Source organism: Triticum urartu, chromosome 3A (assembly GCF_056163025.1).
Source record: "Triticum urartu cultivar PI428250 chromosome 3A, HENAU_Tu73, whole genome shotgun sequence".
Taxonomy (NCBI): Eukaryota; Viridiplantae; Streptophyta; class Magnoliopsida; order Poales; family Poaceae; genus Triticum; species Triticum urartu.
In genome coordinates this window covers 649989436-650005546 of record NC_141875.1, presented here as the reverse complement: position 1 = coordinate 650005546, position 16111 = coordinate 649989436, and the positions used below count along the sequence as shown (strand labels likewise).

General features: G+C 52.9%; 1 pseudogene; it reads left to right on the top strand.

The window, feature by feature from the left end:
- The first annotated feature begins 1414 nt into the window (after nt 1–1414).
- Nucleotides 1415–14883, top strand: LOC147981085 (uncharacterized; annotated as a pseudogene).
- The last annotated feature ends 1228 nt before the right edge of the window (nt 14884–16111 follow it).

Genomic DNA, 16111 nt, shown 5'->3' with positions numbered 1-16111 from the left:
GGGAAGCTTATTTTTGCTAAGAACTAGTTTAACAATAACTGATGAAGGATGACCTAATCGACTATGCCACTTTGCAGAAGACGGCTTGATGGCGACAAAAACTTGCTTATTTGACGATGACGACGACGACGATGATATAAGTGGGTAGAGACCTCCCACACACTTGCCCCTAAGAAGGATTCTCCTCGTGTCCAAGTCCTTAACCAAAAAGAAGTAAGGATACAATTCAATGAGAACACGATTATCAAGAGTAAACCTATGAACAGAGACAAGATTTTTTGAAGTTTCAAGAACATAAAGAACCCTATTTAGATGCAAATTTTGCATGGGAGTTTTGACAACTGAACGACCAACATGAGTAATTTTCATACTAGAACCACTTGCGGTGTGAATTTGATCCGGTCCATGGTACTTGTCCCTAATGGTTAGCTTGTCCAACTCTCCCGTGATATGATTTGTTGCTCCGGTATCCGCATACCAATTGGTGTCGATGCCATAGCTGTTGGTGACAATATTTGCTTCCTTTTCCTCATAATCATCGTCCTCATAGCGATCCCAACATGCACGAGCACCTCGTGCATGAAACTTGTAACAGATTTGGCACTCGGGGTAATCCCGAGTTGGTTGTTGACGTTGCTGCTGTTGTGGACATCCTCGATAGCTTCTGCCACTGTTGGTGTCGGAACCAGAAGGAGTGGGAGGGCGCCTTCCTCTGCCACGCCCCCTGTTGCCTCGGCCACGGCCTCTGTTGCTGTGCACACGACCCCTGTATGCCAAATTCGCTGAAGAGTTGAAGCCGGCGCCTTCTGTTCCATCACCCAAATTCGCTAAAGAGACTGTGATGGTCGTCTTGACATCGCCGATGGCAGCCACCACGGGACCGTAGTCGCGACCGAGACCTGCGAGTACATAGTCCACCATCTCAGGGTCTGAAATAGGGCGACCTGCTGCTGCAAGTTCATCCCCGAGATTCTTCATCTTGGCGATGAAGGCGGAGCTCGACATCGTGCCCTTCTTTATGGTGGTGATGGCGATCCGCAGATTTGTGATGCAATACTGTGACTGCGATGCAAAGATTGTGGTAATTGCAGTCCATAGATCATAAGTATTTTCCTTACTAATAACCTGAGCAAGGATCTCTTTTGAGAGAGAATTCAGCAGATGGCTGAGAACTTGTTGATCCTTCTGCAGCCATGGCGCATACAGTGGGTTTGGCACCGTAGCCATGGTCTTGTCCGACTGTTGCTCCTCCACCGTGGCTGGGGGCGCGACGTCGATTCCATCTAGGAGCCCTATGACCTGCGCTCCTTGCAGGCCGGGCATCACTTGGGCTTTCCATAGGAGATAGTTCCCCTTTGTCAACTTCTCGGCTGGTGGAGGACCAAGGTTGAGGACGACCGTAGTCGAGGAAGCCATGGCGATGGACAGGTTTTCGGTGGCTAGATTGAGAAGAGGATGGCTCTGTATACCATGTAAGATTTGATGGAAGCGTTCCTACTCCTCGTAAGGAGCCACGTGGTGTATATTTATGTGCGATAGGAAAAGCCCCTGTTCGTGGCGTACAAGGCAAAGCTGATCGCTAGGTTACAGCTCGTACAGAGAAGAGAGAACGAGGTAGTTACGAGAGGGAATAGAGATAGGAGACAGTTAAGATTACAATAGGTTTAAACCGTATCATGTAACACCGTTGACGTGTTTAGGGATGGTTGTACCGAAGGGGAAGTGAATATTTTCTGCTGTCATCGGTGAGCTCGCCGGTAGATCCATATCCTTCGTCGTGGACAAATACCTGAAGCGGATGGCGGCGCCGAGGGAGGAGGAGCGGCTGCTGCTGCGGGCTCGCGTCGTCGTCGAGGAGGTAGATGGCCGGCTCGTCACGAACCAGGCCATGGTGCATCAACTCGGCATACCGAAAGAGGAGATGTACAGAGGGTATTATACCCTCGACATGCTCAGTTGCCAAGCCCATGCCCATGGAGAAGACAGGACGAAAGATCACGAGGTCAGTTACTCCTTTGCCTCGTTCGAGTTCAACCCTGCCAAGTGCGTCTGTTTCTGCGGTGGCAGCGATCGTCAAGGCGCAGCACAAGCTTAGCTGATGGAGCGAGTTCTGGGCAGCGTGAGGGACGCCATTGAAGACGCGAGTGAGTTCGTCATGCTTCTGAATGGATGCCCATGCTTGCACCGCCATCCGCACAACACACATCTGCTGCTGAGCAAGTGCATGTTTAGACGACAAATGGAGATGGAACAGATCATGAGCTTCCTATTGTTGCAAGCCCATGCGGCTGGAAGTCCAGGGGTCATGCCGATCATTAGTCCAGGGAAAGTCGGAAAGAGCACCCTGATCGAGCACACTTGCGACGATGAAAGGGTGCGCAACCACTTCTCTCAGATCCTGTTTTTCAATGGGCATGACCTTGAGCATGCTAGCGTGGAGGCCCTGAGTGACGGAGCCAGAATCAAGCATCGAAGCCGTGGCATGGGCGGTGGAAGGACATTCATCATCGTCGAGCTACTTGCGGACATCGACGACCATGCATAGAAGATGTTGTACTCATCTGCAAGAAGCCACGTCACGAGCGGGAGCAAGATCATATATAGTGGCGAGCCGGTCCGACAAGATGACACGCTTGGGAACCACGCAGCCCCTCAGGCTACACTTCTTTGCCCCGGAGGCGTACTGGTACTGGTACTTCTTCAAGGCGCGCACCTTCGGGAGCGCGAGGGCGGAGGACCACCCGAGGCTCGCGGCGATCGCCATGGACATGGCCAGGGTGATGAACGGGTGCTTCATGGGCGCAAGCGTCTTCAACGGGCTACTGCAGGCCAACTTCAACCCCCGTTTCTGGGACATGCATGGCCCTCGCGAGCCTGAGGAAGAACCTGAGGAGGACGAACGTCTGGCTGTACAAGGAGCGCTTCGTCGATCCTTGGCACATGGCGGAGCCGGTGTTTGTCTCTTTTTTTTTTTTTTGAAATGGAGGCAAAAGCTTTGCCTCATCCATTAAACAAGAGAGAATAGAGTTAGTTACAAACAACCCGAGTACACGGCATGTGGATTACTCGCGCAATAACAAAGACCCTAGTTTTTTAGCATGGGCGGTGATCCAGAGGTTAGCCTCGGTGGCGATGGAGGAAAGCAGCACTGTCGGAGGGGCGCACTGATGCCTGAAAACTCGCGCGTTTCACTCATTCCAAATTGTCTATGAAACAAGCATGGTGAGGGATGCCTTGGCTTGTTTGTGCAGATAGTCGTCGTCGCAAGTACTTGCCCACCAAGATTGGACCGAGTCGAACAAGGGCCAAGTGGAAATGACGATATCGGGGACGTGGTACTTGTCAATGACCAAGGACCAAAGCGTTCTAGAGAAGCGGCATTTGAAGAATAGGTGACTCCCACTCTCTTGTTCCTTCTTGCAAAGGGGGCAAAGATCACAGTTTGGCCACCCATGCTTTGCCAGTCTATCTGCGGTCCAAATCCTGTCTTGGAGAGGCAACCAAGCAAAGAATTTGACTTTTGGGGGAGCCCAAACTTTCCAATACATCTTGTCCATGGGGGACAGAACCAATCCTAAAAATTGTGCCTTATATGCGGAGGCCGCAGAGTAATGCCCCGAGACCGAGTGCTTCCAAAGGATGTCATCCTCGGAGAGTTCGTCAAGATGGACCTCATGAAGGAGCATCCAAAGTGTGAAGAATTGCGTGACATGCTCAACAGAGATAGAGGTGGATGGGTTGATCTTGAGGATCCATGCGTTGTGCTTGAGGGCCTCCCACACCTTCCAATTCTTACGCATGGAGGCTTCATGGATGAACGGGGCGATATCTTTAGGCTTGCGCCCAAGGAGCCAAGGGGAGTCCTAGAAGGGGGTCTTCGCGCCGTTACCAACGGAGATGGTGGTGGAAGGATAGAAAAAGTTGAGGTCCTCCTCGTCACAAGGGTTTCCCAATCGGACCCACATCTTGGTAGGCTCCTTCCATTCGTACCAAGGCCACCGCAGCCGAAGGGCGCGTGTAAGCTTGTTCGTGTTGAGGACCCCAAGTCCCCCACATTCGAGTGCCTGGCAAACAGTCTCCCAGTTTAGTTTGCATTTTGCCCCTGTCGTTTTGTCTGATCCAGACCATAGAAAGGCTCTCTCAAGTTTGTTGATGGTGCGTAGGATGGACGGCGGGATGACCAACGGAGTAGCGCGGTAGACCAGTTGGGAGGTGATCACAGACTTGACCAGAGTCGTACGCCCAATGGTGGTGATATTCTAACCCTCGCATGTTGTTAGCTTGCTCGCCACCTTGTCCACGAGGAATTCTAGGTCCACCAACTTCAGCTGCCATACAGAGAGGGGGAGCCCTAGGTACCACAGAGGGAAAGAAGCTCTTGCTGCCGACAGGCTTAGGGTCAAACAGCCCAGATCGAGGTGGTTGCAGCGGATGGGCACCATCGAGCTCTTGAGGAAGTTGGTGCAGAGGCCCCTGACCTCACCAAAGCCTCTCAAGATGCATGCAAGATTTTCCACATCTCTTTTGATCGGGGCCAAGAAAACCACCGCGTCATCCGCATAAAGAGAGGTCCCCAGCATTGCCCCCTTCCCGTGAGCTTGTGTAGGAGCCCCTTCCTCGTGGCCACATCTAGGATTCTTTGGAGCGGGTCAATGGCGATGACGAATAGGAGTGCAGAGATGGGGTCACCCTGCCGGAGGCCTTGGCCATGCTTGATTGGACCACCGGCAATACCATTGAGGATGATCCTCGAAGACGAAGAGCAAAGGAGGGCAGCGATCCAATCCCTGAATTTGGGAGGGAACCCTCGCCGTTGGAGAAGATCAAGGAAATACTCCCACTTAATGGTGTCGAAGGCCTTGCGAATATCAAGGTTGAAAAGAAGGGATGGGGTCTTGCTCTTGTGCAGGCGCCAAGCGCGATTGCGAACATACAAGAAATTTTCATGGATGCTTCTTGTTTTAATGAAGGCGCTTTGGGCGTTGGAGACGAGGCTTGTCATGTGGGGGCCCAGCCGAGTGGAGAGCACCTTCGCAATAATTTTTGCCACCGCGTGGATGAGGCTAATGGGCCTATAGTTGACGATCCCCTCCGCCCCTTCCTTTTTAGGCAACAACACCACATTCGCAGAGTTGGGCTGAGGGAGTCCTGGATTAGGGGGTGTCCGGATGGCCGGACTATACCTTCAGCCGGACTCCTGGACTATGAAGATACAAGATTGAAGACTTCGTCCCGTGTCCGGAAGGGACTTTCCTTGGCGTGGAAGGCAAGCTTGGCGATATGGATATGTAGATCTCCTACCATTGTAACCGACTTTGTGTAACCCTAACCCTCTCCGGTGTCTATATAAACCGGAGGGTTTTAGTCCGTAGGACAACATACAGAACAATCATACCATAGGCTAGCTTCTAGGGTTTAGCCTCTCCGATCTTGTGGTAGATATACTCTTGTACTACCCATATCATCAATATTAATCAAGCAGGACATAGGGTTTTACCTCCATCAAGAGGGCCCGAACCTGGGTAAAACTTCGTGTCCCTTGCCTCCTGTTACCATCCGGCCTAGACGCACAGTTCGGGACCCCTACCCGAGATTCGCCGATTTTGACACTGACATTGGTGCTTTCATTGAGAGTTCCTCGGTGTCGTCGCCGTTAGGCTTGATGGCTCCTACGATCATCAATAGCGATGCAGTCCAGGGTGAGACCTTCCTCCCCGGACAGATCTTCGTCTTCGGTGGCTTCGCACTGCGGGCCAATTCACTTGGCCATCTGGAGCAGATCGAAAGCTATGCCCCTGGCCGTCAGGTCAGATTTGAAATTTTAAACTACACGGCTGACATTCGCGGGGACTTGATCCTCGACGGATTCGAGCCACTACCGAGTGCGCTGCACTATCACGACGAGCATGATCTAGCTCTGCCGCCGAACAGTGCCCTGGAGGCCGCACCCGCATCGGCTTTGACCCTTAATTCGGAGCCAACTGCGTCGATCGAGGATGGGTGGTTGGACGCTGCCTCGGGGGCTGTGATCCCAACGGAGATCGAGCCGAACACCAGCCCTGCACTCCGCGAGGCTCGTGACTCCAAGGAGCCGGACTCCTCTCCGGACTCCGAACCCTCCGCGCCCCTGCCGATCGAATCCGATTGGGCGCCGATCATGGAGTTTACTGCCGCGGACATCTTTCAGCACTCGCCTTTCGGCGATATTCTGAAGACACTAAAGTCCCTCTCTTTATCAGGAGAGCCCTGGCCGGACTATGGTCAGCAAGGTTGGGATACGGACGATGAAGAAATTCAAAGCCCACCCACCACCCAATTTGTAGCCACTGTCGACGATTTAACCGACATGCTCGACTTCGACTCCGAAGACATCGACGGTATGGACACTGATGCAGGAGACGATGAAGAACCAGCGCCTATTGGACCCTGGAAAGCCACCTCGTCGTATGACATATACATGGTGGACACCCCAAAAGAAGGAGATGGCGATGGAACAGCGGAGGATGACCCCTCCAAGAAACAGCCTAAGCGCCGGCGTCAGCGGCGCCGCTCAAAATCCCGCCAAAGAAAATACGGTGATTCCAGCACGAGAGATAATAATACTCCGGAGAGTGCCGAAGAAAACCCCCTCCAGCAAGATTCAACACAGGAGGACGGAGAAGCCAGCCCTCATGAGAGAGCGGCAGACAGAGAGGTCGAGGACGATAATTATATGCCTCCCTCCGAAGACGAGGCAAGCCTCGACGACGACGAATTCGTCGTGCCAGAGGATCCCGTCGAGCAAGAGCGTTTTCAACGCAGGCTTATGGCCACGGCAAGAAGCCTCAAGAAAAAACAGCAACAACTTAGAGCTGATCAAGATTTGCTAGTCGACAGATGGACTGAAGTCCTTGCGGCCGAAGAGCATAAACTCGAACGCCCCTCCAAGAGCTACCCAAAGCGCAGGTTGCTACCCCGATTAGAGGAGGAAGCACTTAAACCTACATCACCAGCACTTGATACGGCCGACCGGCCACCTCGTGGCCACGACAGAGAGGCCTCTCGGCCCTCCACTCAAGCCGCACCCCGTACCAAGGCACGGGAAAATGCGCCAGACCTGCGAGATATGTTGGAGGACAAGGCAAGGCAAACAAGATCGATCTTCGGATCACGTGGGCGCCCCACGACTTGAGACGGTAACCGTCACACCGGACACAAATCCGGTAGGGCCGAACACAGTAGACAAAGCTCATTGGAGCTACGTCGTGATATAGCCCAGTACTGAGGCGCCGCACACGCACTATGCTTCACAGACGAAGTAATGGATCATCAAATCCCCGAGGGTTTCAAACCCGTAAACATCGAATCATATGATGGCACAACAGATCCTGCGGTATGGATCGAGGATTATCTCCTTCATATCCACATGGCCCGTGGCGATGATCTCCACGCCATCAAATACCTCCCACTCAAGCTTAAAGGACCAGCTCGGCATTGGCTTAACAGCTTACTAGCAGGATCAATTGGTTGTTGGGAGGACCTGGAAGCCGCATTCCTCGACAATTTCTAGGGCACTTATGTGCGACCACCAGACGCCGATGACCTAAGCCACGTAATTTAGCAGCCAGAGGAATCGGCCAGGAAATTCTGGACACGGTTCCTAACAAAGAAAAATCAAATAGTCGACTGTCCGGACGCAGAGGCCCTAGCAGCCTTCAAGCACAATATCCGTGACGAGTGGCTTGCCCGGCACCTTGGATAGGAAAAGCCGAAATCTATGGCAGCACTCACGACACTCATGACCCGCTTTTGCGCGGGAGAAGACAGCTGGCTTGCTCGTAGCAACAATATGACCAAGAACCCTGGTAATTTGGATACCAGGGACAGTAGTGGCAGGTCGCGTCGCAACAAGCAGAAGCGCCGCATTAACGACGACAATGCCGAGGATACGACAGTTAATGCCGGATTCAGAGGCTACAAAACCGGTCAGCGGAAAAAGCCATTCAAAAGAAATCCTAGGGGCCCGTCCAGTTTGGACCGAATACTCGACCGCTTGTGCCAGATACATGGCACCCCTGAAAAGCCGGCCAATCACACCAACAGGGATTGTTGGGTGTTCAAGAAGGCAGGCAAGTTAAATGCCGAAAATAAAGACACGGGGCTGCATAGCGATGACGATGAAGAGCCCCGGCCGCCGAGCAACAGTGGACAGAAGGGTTTTCCCCCACAAGCGCGGACGGTGAACATGATATACGCAACCCACATCCCCAAGAGGGAGCGGAAGCGCGCGTTAAGGGACGTATACGCGGTAGAGCCAGTCGCCCCAAAGTTCAACCCATGGTCCTCCTGCCCGATCACCTTTGATTGAAGGGACCATCCCACTAGCACCCGTCACGGTGGATTCGCCGCATTGGTTCTAGACCCAATCATTGACGGATTTCATCTCACTAGAGTCCTTATGGACGGCGGCAGCAGCCTGAACCTGCTTTACCAGGATACAGTGCGGAAAATGGGTATAGATCCCTCGAGGATTAAGCCCACCAAAACGACCTTTAAAGGCGTAATACCAGGTGTAGAGGCCAACTGTACAGGCTCAGTCACACTTGAAGTGGTCTTCGGATCTCCGGATAATTTCCGAAGTGAGGAGTTAATCTTCGACATAGTCCCATTCCGCAGTGGCTATCACGCACTCCTCGGGCGAACCGCATTCGCCAAGTTCAATGCGGTACCGCACTACGCATACCTTAAGCTCAAGATGCCAGACCCTCGAGGAGTAATTACGGTCAATGGAAACACCGAACGCTCTCTCCGAACGGAGGAGCACACGGCGGCCCTTGCAGCGGAAGTACAAAGCAGCCTCTCCAGGCTATTCTCCAGTCCGGCCATTAAACGTCCGGACACCGTCAAGCGCGCCCAGAGTAACCTACAACAAGACCGCCTGGCATGTTTCGAGCAGGCGTAGCAATGCGGCCCCAACCCCAGCCCTCGCAAAAATGCGACACCGGTACTTCGCGTACATAACTACGCTCTAGAAATACCATGGGTACAGGGGGAGGGGCACCATCACGGCACGCCCGAAACACGGCTTAAACCGTACCAGGGGCTGCCGATTTTTTAATTTTCTCTTACTTTCAGGACTCCACTCTTCAGAAGGCCTGTTCGGCAGTTCAATTGCCGCACAAACGATGCAAGAACGAGGGAAGCAAACAAGCCATGCCGCATTACGGAACTCCAGGTGGTCTCTATCACGAGCAGTATACCTGTTTCGCATACCATTCCGCAGCCTGCCCCTGGAACGAACATGTTAAATAGTCCAACCTTTTGCTTATCACATTATTTGTATCGTTCTGCTTTGATCGCAGCCCTTTTTAATAAACAATGCATAGCTTTTGTCTCCCTTTGCATTACTCTTTTTTTTTACAAATATATGTTCCTTAACGACATGTTGCACCCGTACACTTTGGTATGGCCAAAATACACCAGGGGCTTTAGTACCCCTCAATATGGTGTGAGAAGTCCGAACACTTTAACAAGTGCGGCACCCCGAACTTATAGCATTATATGCATCGGCTCCGAATCATGTCTTGGGTCAATAGTTGGGTTTGCCCGGCTCCTATGTTTTGGTGCCTTACGTTCCGCTGTGTCGGCTAAGGTAGCACTAGGAGAACTACTGCGATTGTGCCCCAGTTGAGCTGGGTCGAGCACCTCAGTAGAGAAAGCTAAAACTGACTGTCATGATGAAGCGAGAGCTGGTCGCTGTTCGAGAGGTTTTTCGAGTCCCTAAAGACTTATGCCGCTTAGAGCGAGGAGTCGGCTCTGTCCGGCCAAGGCGTGGATAGCGCCCCGAACTCGGTCTTCCGAATACCAGGGGCTTCGCGGAAATTTAAAATTATAGAATTCTATGGCTAAGTGAGAGTGTTCACGCATTATAGTCCGATTGCCTTGTTCGCTGTGCTGAGCGCCTCCCTCGAAGGACCCAAACATGGGAAAAAGAGCGCTCAGGTTTATCCCCGAACACCCCAGCACTAGCGGCACGGGGGCAGAAGCCGACGACTCGCCATCTCTCAGAATTGATAAACAGCCGCACAGAAGGTAATATTTTAAATTCCAGCAGCATTGCTTAGCGCATATGAACAAGTTTTCAGCGCACAGGACAAAACGAGCGAGTTTTACTCAAAAATTACATCCCTGGAACATTCATCCGCCACAAGGCGGGCACCCTTCAGAACATCCGTATAATAATTCTCGGGCTTGCGATGCTCTTTCCCCGGCGGTGGCCCGTCCTTCACAAGCTTCTCAGCATCCAGCTTGCCCCAGTGCACCTTAGCACGGGTAAGGGCCCTACGGGCACCTTCAATGCAGACAGAGCGCTTGATGACTTCGAGCCTTGGACAGCCCCCCACCAGCCGCCGCACCAGCCCAAAATAGCTCCCAGGCAGAGCCTCTCCAGGCCACAGCCGAACTATGAGGCCCTTCATGGCCTGTTCGGCCGCCTTGTGGAGCTCGACCAGTTGCTTCAATTGGTCGCTCAGGGGCACGGGGTGTCCGGCCTCAGCATATTGAGACCAGAACACCTTCTCTGTCGAGCTGCCCTCCTCGGCTCGATAGAATACGGCGGCATCGGACACGCTACGGGGAAGATCTGCGAACGCTCCTGGAGAGCTCCGGATTCGGGTAAGTAACAAGTAACTCACGTTTATGTGTTTGCTTTGCATAAAGAATGCCTTACCCGCCGCTAACTTTTTCACCTCATCCAACTCATGGAGGGTCTTCTGGGATTCGGCCTTGGCAGACTTGGCATTTTCAATAGCCATCGCGAGCTCGGGCGCTCGCGTCTTTGAGTCAAGCTCCAAACTCTCATGTTTTTTCATGAGAGCCTGGAGCTCTTTCCGCACCTTGCCAACCTGGGCCTCATACTTCTCCCGCTCGGTGCGCTCCGTGGCCGCCCTCTTCTCGGCCTCGGACAACGCTTGCTTAAGGGTCGCCACCTCAGACGTGGCCCCTACAACAGCCACGATAATCCTGTCATTTTTTGCAATTGCACTTTTTTATATATATTTAAAACAAGGTATTTCTTACCTTCCTTGTCCTCGAGCTGCTTCTTGGCATGCCCGAGCTCTTGCTTGGATTGCTCGAGGTTCTGCTTTAGCGTGTCCACTTCCACAGTCAGTACGGCGGACGCCAGCAGAGAAGCCTGCATACGCATATTGACTCCTTTTTGTTAGACTCCTGCGAATTTTATTTGATCCTCTATTCGGCTTTTCTTCCCGAACGCCAAACAGAGCATCAGGGGCTACTGTCTATGCAGTAATATTATTTACACATTCTTTACTTACCTCAAAGCCTGTTAAAAGGCTAGCACAAGCTTGAGTCAGTCCGCTCTTGGCGGACTGAACCTTCTGGACCACCGCACTCATAATGGTGCGGTGCTCCTCGTTGATGGAGGCGCCTTTGCGCACCTCCAACAGATTGTCCGGCGCCTCCGGTTGGACGGGGGTCACCGGCACGGTGGGCTTGCTCCTCTTGGAAGGAGGTCGCCCGCCGGACTCTGGAACCCTTGAAGGTTCCGGAGCGGTGTCCGGCCTAGGGCTGGACTTGAAGCCCTGGGGGGTTTTATCCCCTTTACTCTTGGAGTCCGGGAGGTCGCCTTGCGGCGCCTCCAGGACCACCTCCTCCTGGCTTGGAACCTGTTGGGACAATACTTCGGCGTCGTCCGTAGGGCGGGGGAGGTGGCCGTCGGAAGCGAATTCACATCTGACGAGTCCAGTGAACCGCTCGATGGCGCGTCGAGCCGGTCTTTGGGTGGGCTGCATAATCATATTCGACATAAGGGAAAGATGTGCAATAAAGGAATACTATGAATTACTCTGGTATCCGGATACTTACGATTTCGCCAGGGGCTTGGCCCTGAGCGGCCACTCCTCTCCGCCGTCGTCGGCGTCGGTGGAGTAGTCCGGAGGAAGGGTTTTCCCCTTCTTGGACCCTTCGGCCTCCCCAGTGAGGGCGGTCTTCCTTTTCTTCTCTCCCCCCGCTGGAGGGGGAGAGGTCTCTTCTTCCTCCTCCTCGTCTCCACGGAGGAATGCGCCTTGGAGCCGTCGAATGAACCCGACACCTCCTGGCGCCGGGCACTTTTTCGAGTCCACGTGGCCTTCTTCGTGGCCTTCTTCTCCGGCACCACATAGGGTGCCGGAACCAGCAGCTTCGCCAAGCGGGCATCGGCTGGGTCTTCCGGCAAAGGAGCCGGACAGTCGATCTGTCCGGACTTCGCCTGCCAAACCTGTCAAAGGTAAGGGAGCTTAGATCCCGCATAGAGTTAAACTATGAAAAACTAATATCCTGTAAAAGGTACAAACAACTTACCGCGCTAGCATGACGCTGCGCGCTGAATCCGCGATCCTCGGTAGTGGATGCGGGAGCCTCGGCGCCCTTGAAAAGCACCTTCCAGGCATTTTCGTACGTTGTGTCGAAGAGCCTGCTCAGAGTTCGATGCTGCGCCGGGTTGAACTCCCACAGATTGAAGGCCCGTTGTTGACACAGGAGGATCCGACGGATGAGCATGACCTGGACTACGTTGACAAGCTTGAGCTGCTTGTCCACCAGGGTTTGGATGCATGTTTGTAGTCCAGTCACCTCTCCTTTGCTGCCCCACGACAGGCCCGTCTCTTTCCAGGATGTGAGCCGCGTTGGGGGTCCGGACCGGAACTCGGGGGCTGCGACCCACTCAGGGTCACGCGGCTCAGTGATGTAAAACCACCCCGATTGCCACCCCTTCAGGGTCTCCACAAAGGAGCCCTCGAGCCATAAGACGTTGGGCATCTTGCCCACCATGGCGCCTCCGCACTCCGCCTAGTTGCCGCGCACCACCTTCGGCTTGACATTGAAAGTCTTGAGCCATAGGCCGAAATGGGGGCGGATGCATAGGAAAGCCTCGCACATGACGATAAACGCCGATATGTTGAGGATGAAGTTCGGGGCCAGATCATGGAAATCCAGGCCGTAGTAGAACATGAGTCCCCGGACGAATGGGTGGATAGGAAAGCCCAGTCCGCGGAGGAAGTGGGGAAGGAACACTACCCTCTCATGGGGCCTTGGGGTGGGGAGGAGCTGCCCCTCTTCGGGAAGCCGATACGCGATGTCGTTAGACAAGTATCCGGCCTTCCTCAGTTTTTTGATGTGTCCCTCCGTGATGGAGGAGACCATCCACTTGCCTCCCGCTCCGGACATGGCTGGAGAAGGTTGAGGTGGGGAGTGCGGACTTGGGCGCTGGAGCTCGAGTGCGCGAGAATGGATAGGCAAAGGAGGAAGAAGGCATAGGTGAAAAGGTGGATCCTTATCCCCTTATATGGGTGGACGCAACTACGTGTCCCCACCAGCCTGGTAAAACTCGCTTATCCCCAAGCGTCGTAATCAATGGCGCGGTTGGGTTACCCACACCCGTATTGATGAGAATCCCGGAATAAGGGGACACGATCTCTGCTTCGACAAGACGTGCCAAGGAAACTGCCTCGCATGACACGCTGAGGTGGGACAATAAAACGATTCGAGTAAAGGCTTGGCCGTGGTGCGATGTCACACTACGGAATACGTCAGCAGATTAGATTTGTGTAAATATTATTCTCTCTATGGCAATATGTGGAAACTTATTTTGCAGATCCGGACACTATCTTTGTGTTCAAAATCTTCTATGAAGTACTTGGAGGAGGAACCCGCCTTGCAATGCCGAAGAAAATCTACGCGCCGGACTCGTCGTCATTGAAGCCTGGTTCAGGGGTTACTAAGGGAGTCCTGGATTAGGGGTTGTCCGGATGGCCGGACTATACCTTCAGCCGGACTCCTAGACTATGAAGATACAAGATTGAAGACTTCGTCCCATGTCCGGAAGGGACTTTCCTTGGCGTGGAAGGCAAGCTTGGCGATATGGATATGTAGATCTCCTACCATTGTAACCGACTTTGTGTAACCCTAACCCTCTCCGGTGTCTATATAAACCGGGGGGTTTTAGTCCGTAGGACAACATACAGAACAATCATACCATAGGCTAGCTTCTAGGGTTTAGCCTCTCCGATCTTGTGGTAGATCTACTCTTGTACTACCCATATCATCAATATTAATCAAGCAGGGCGTAGGGTTTTACCTCCATCAAGAGGGCCCGAACCTGGGTAAAACTCGGTGTCCCTTGCCTCCTGTTACCATCCGGCCTAGACGCACAGTTTGGGACCCCCTACCCGAGATCTGCTGGTTTTGACACCGACATGGGCCATTGTAGATTCGCAGTGTGAAGGGAGTCAAAATGGTTAATGACCCGCATGAGGTCCGGCTTTATGATATCCCAACACTTCTTGAAAAAGAGGCCCGTGAAGCCATCTGGACCCGGAGCCTTGTCACTGGGCAGGTCATTGATTGCTTCGAGGACCTCACTCTCGACTATCGGGGAGTCAAGGTTGTGCAAATCAAGAGGTTCCATGTTTAGCTCGTCCCAGTTGAAATCTTTGCGGCTCAGGGGGCTTCTCTTTAGGACATTGGTGAAGTGGTCTGGAATTAGTTTCTCTTTGACAGCATGCTCGGTGACCCAACCATGATCGTTCTTGATCCTGTGAATATGGTTTTTTCTCCTCCTAGCGGTGACTTGGCGGTGGAAGAATTTTGTATTTGCGTCCTCTTCTTTATTGAAATTCTTGCACATTGTTTCTTCAGAGGGCAGAGAAAGGTTCTTCAGAATCCGTCGTGATGATCACCAACTTTGAGGCGTGTACCTCCGCTGAAGCTGAAGCTGAACCTGATGATCCTGAGACGATGATGAGTGTGCAAGACCTTTTCCTTGGAAGTGTGAGGCCCCGAGGCAGATTCAAAGACCGGGCGTGGATGTCTCACTTGCCGCCTCACTACACCACCATGCTTCACTGAGGTGCAAAGGACACAACGCCTGGTTGAAACCGGGAGCGAGTGATTTCAGATGGGTCCTCTGCTCTCGTCTAGAAGATGAGATTTAACTCAATCCCATCCAGATGACTTTAACGTATGTTTTCTTTTCTTTTTCCTTTTTGATTTTCTTTTACTTTTTTCTTTATTCATTTTATTGTATTTTAATAAATACGCAAAAGTAATTGTGTACGGAGAGAGAGAGAAAGAGAGAGAGAGCGTCCGAAACAGAAGATCTCCACTACTATTAAACAATCGAACAAGAACTCTTTTACGTGCACCCCGTTAAGTGTACACCAGTTAATTAGCACTGTCCAATTATCTAAATCAATGAAATCTAACAGATTGAATTAATCTAATGAGTAATCAGGGGTGCAGTTAGCAATTATAAAAGGCTGACCACCACTCCACCGGCAGACCAAAACTTCCCCTCCGTAAGTTTCTATCTCAACTAGAAATCTCTCTCCCAAATAGATAAAAAATCAACAACCAATCCCTAATTAATAGCGATGTCATTATAGCTAATGCTTGCAACCAGGCATATGTGATCCATGCAAATCGGCTATTCTCGCATCAATTCCTCACCCAATCAACGCCTCCATAGTCTGCATGCGTTTGTTGTTACGGAGGATGAAGGATGCCTTGCCAGGGCGTGTGGTCGGGTGAGGGGCGGCACCCTTGCCGGCGGCGGGGACGACTGCTGCCACGCGGCGAGGTGGGGCAGGGTCAACGCGGCGGCTCAAGCGGTTGGGGACGGCGCGGCTGCTCGATGCAGAACGCGGGGGCGGCAGCAGCTGGAGCTTGCGAGCGGGAGACGGGAGGTTCACCGGAGTACGTGCCACCGCTAGCGTGTGAGGCGGCGCTCGGGCAGTGATGCCGCGATGGTCGTCTGGAGAGGCAACAAGCAACATGACGGGCGCAGGCGGCACGCTGCCCGGACGAGATGAGGAGCATGAGGGGAGACGCGGATGAAGCGGTCGTTGCCGGCGGCGGCGCCGGATGCGCGCGCTCGCCCGTGGTCATTGCAGACGCAGCAGCCGCCCATGGAAGCTCGGGTCGATACAGGAGGACGAGGAGGAGCTCGCGAGGGCCAGTGGCACTAGGAATGGATCGGATGCAGGTGGATCTGGCGATTCCACGAGGGCCGCGACTCTCTGTAGAGGAAAAAGAAAGAGAAACAAGAGAGAGAAAGAAGAGACAAATTCATGTATCC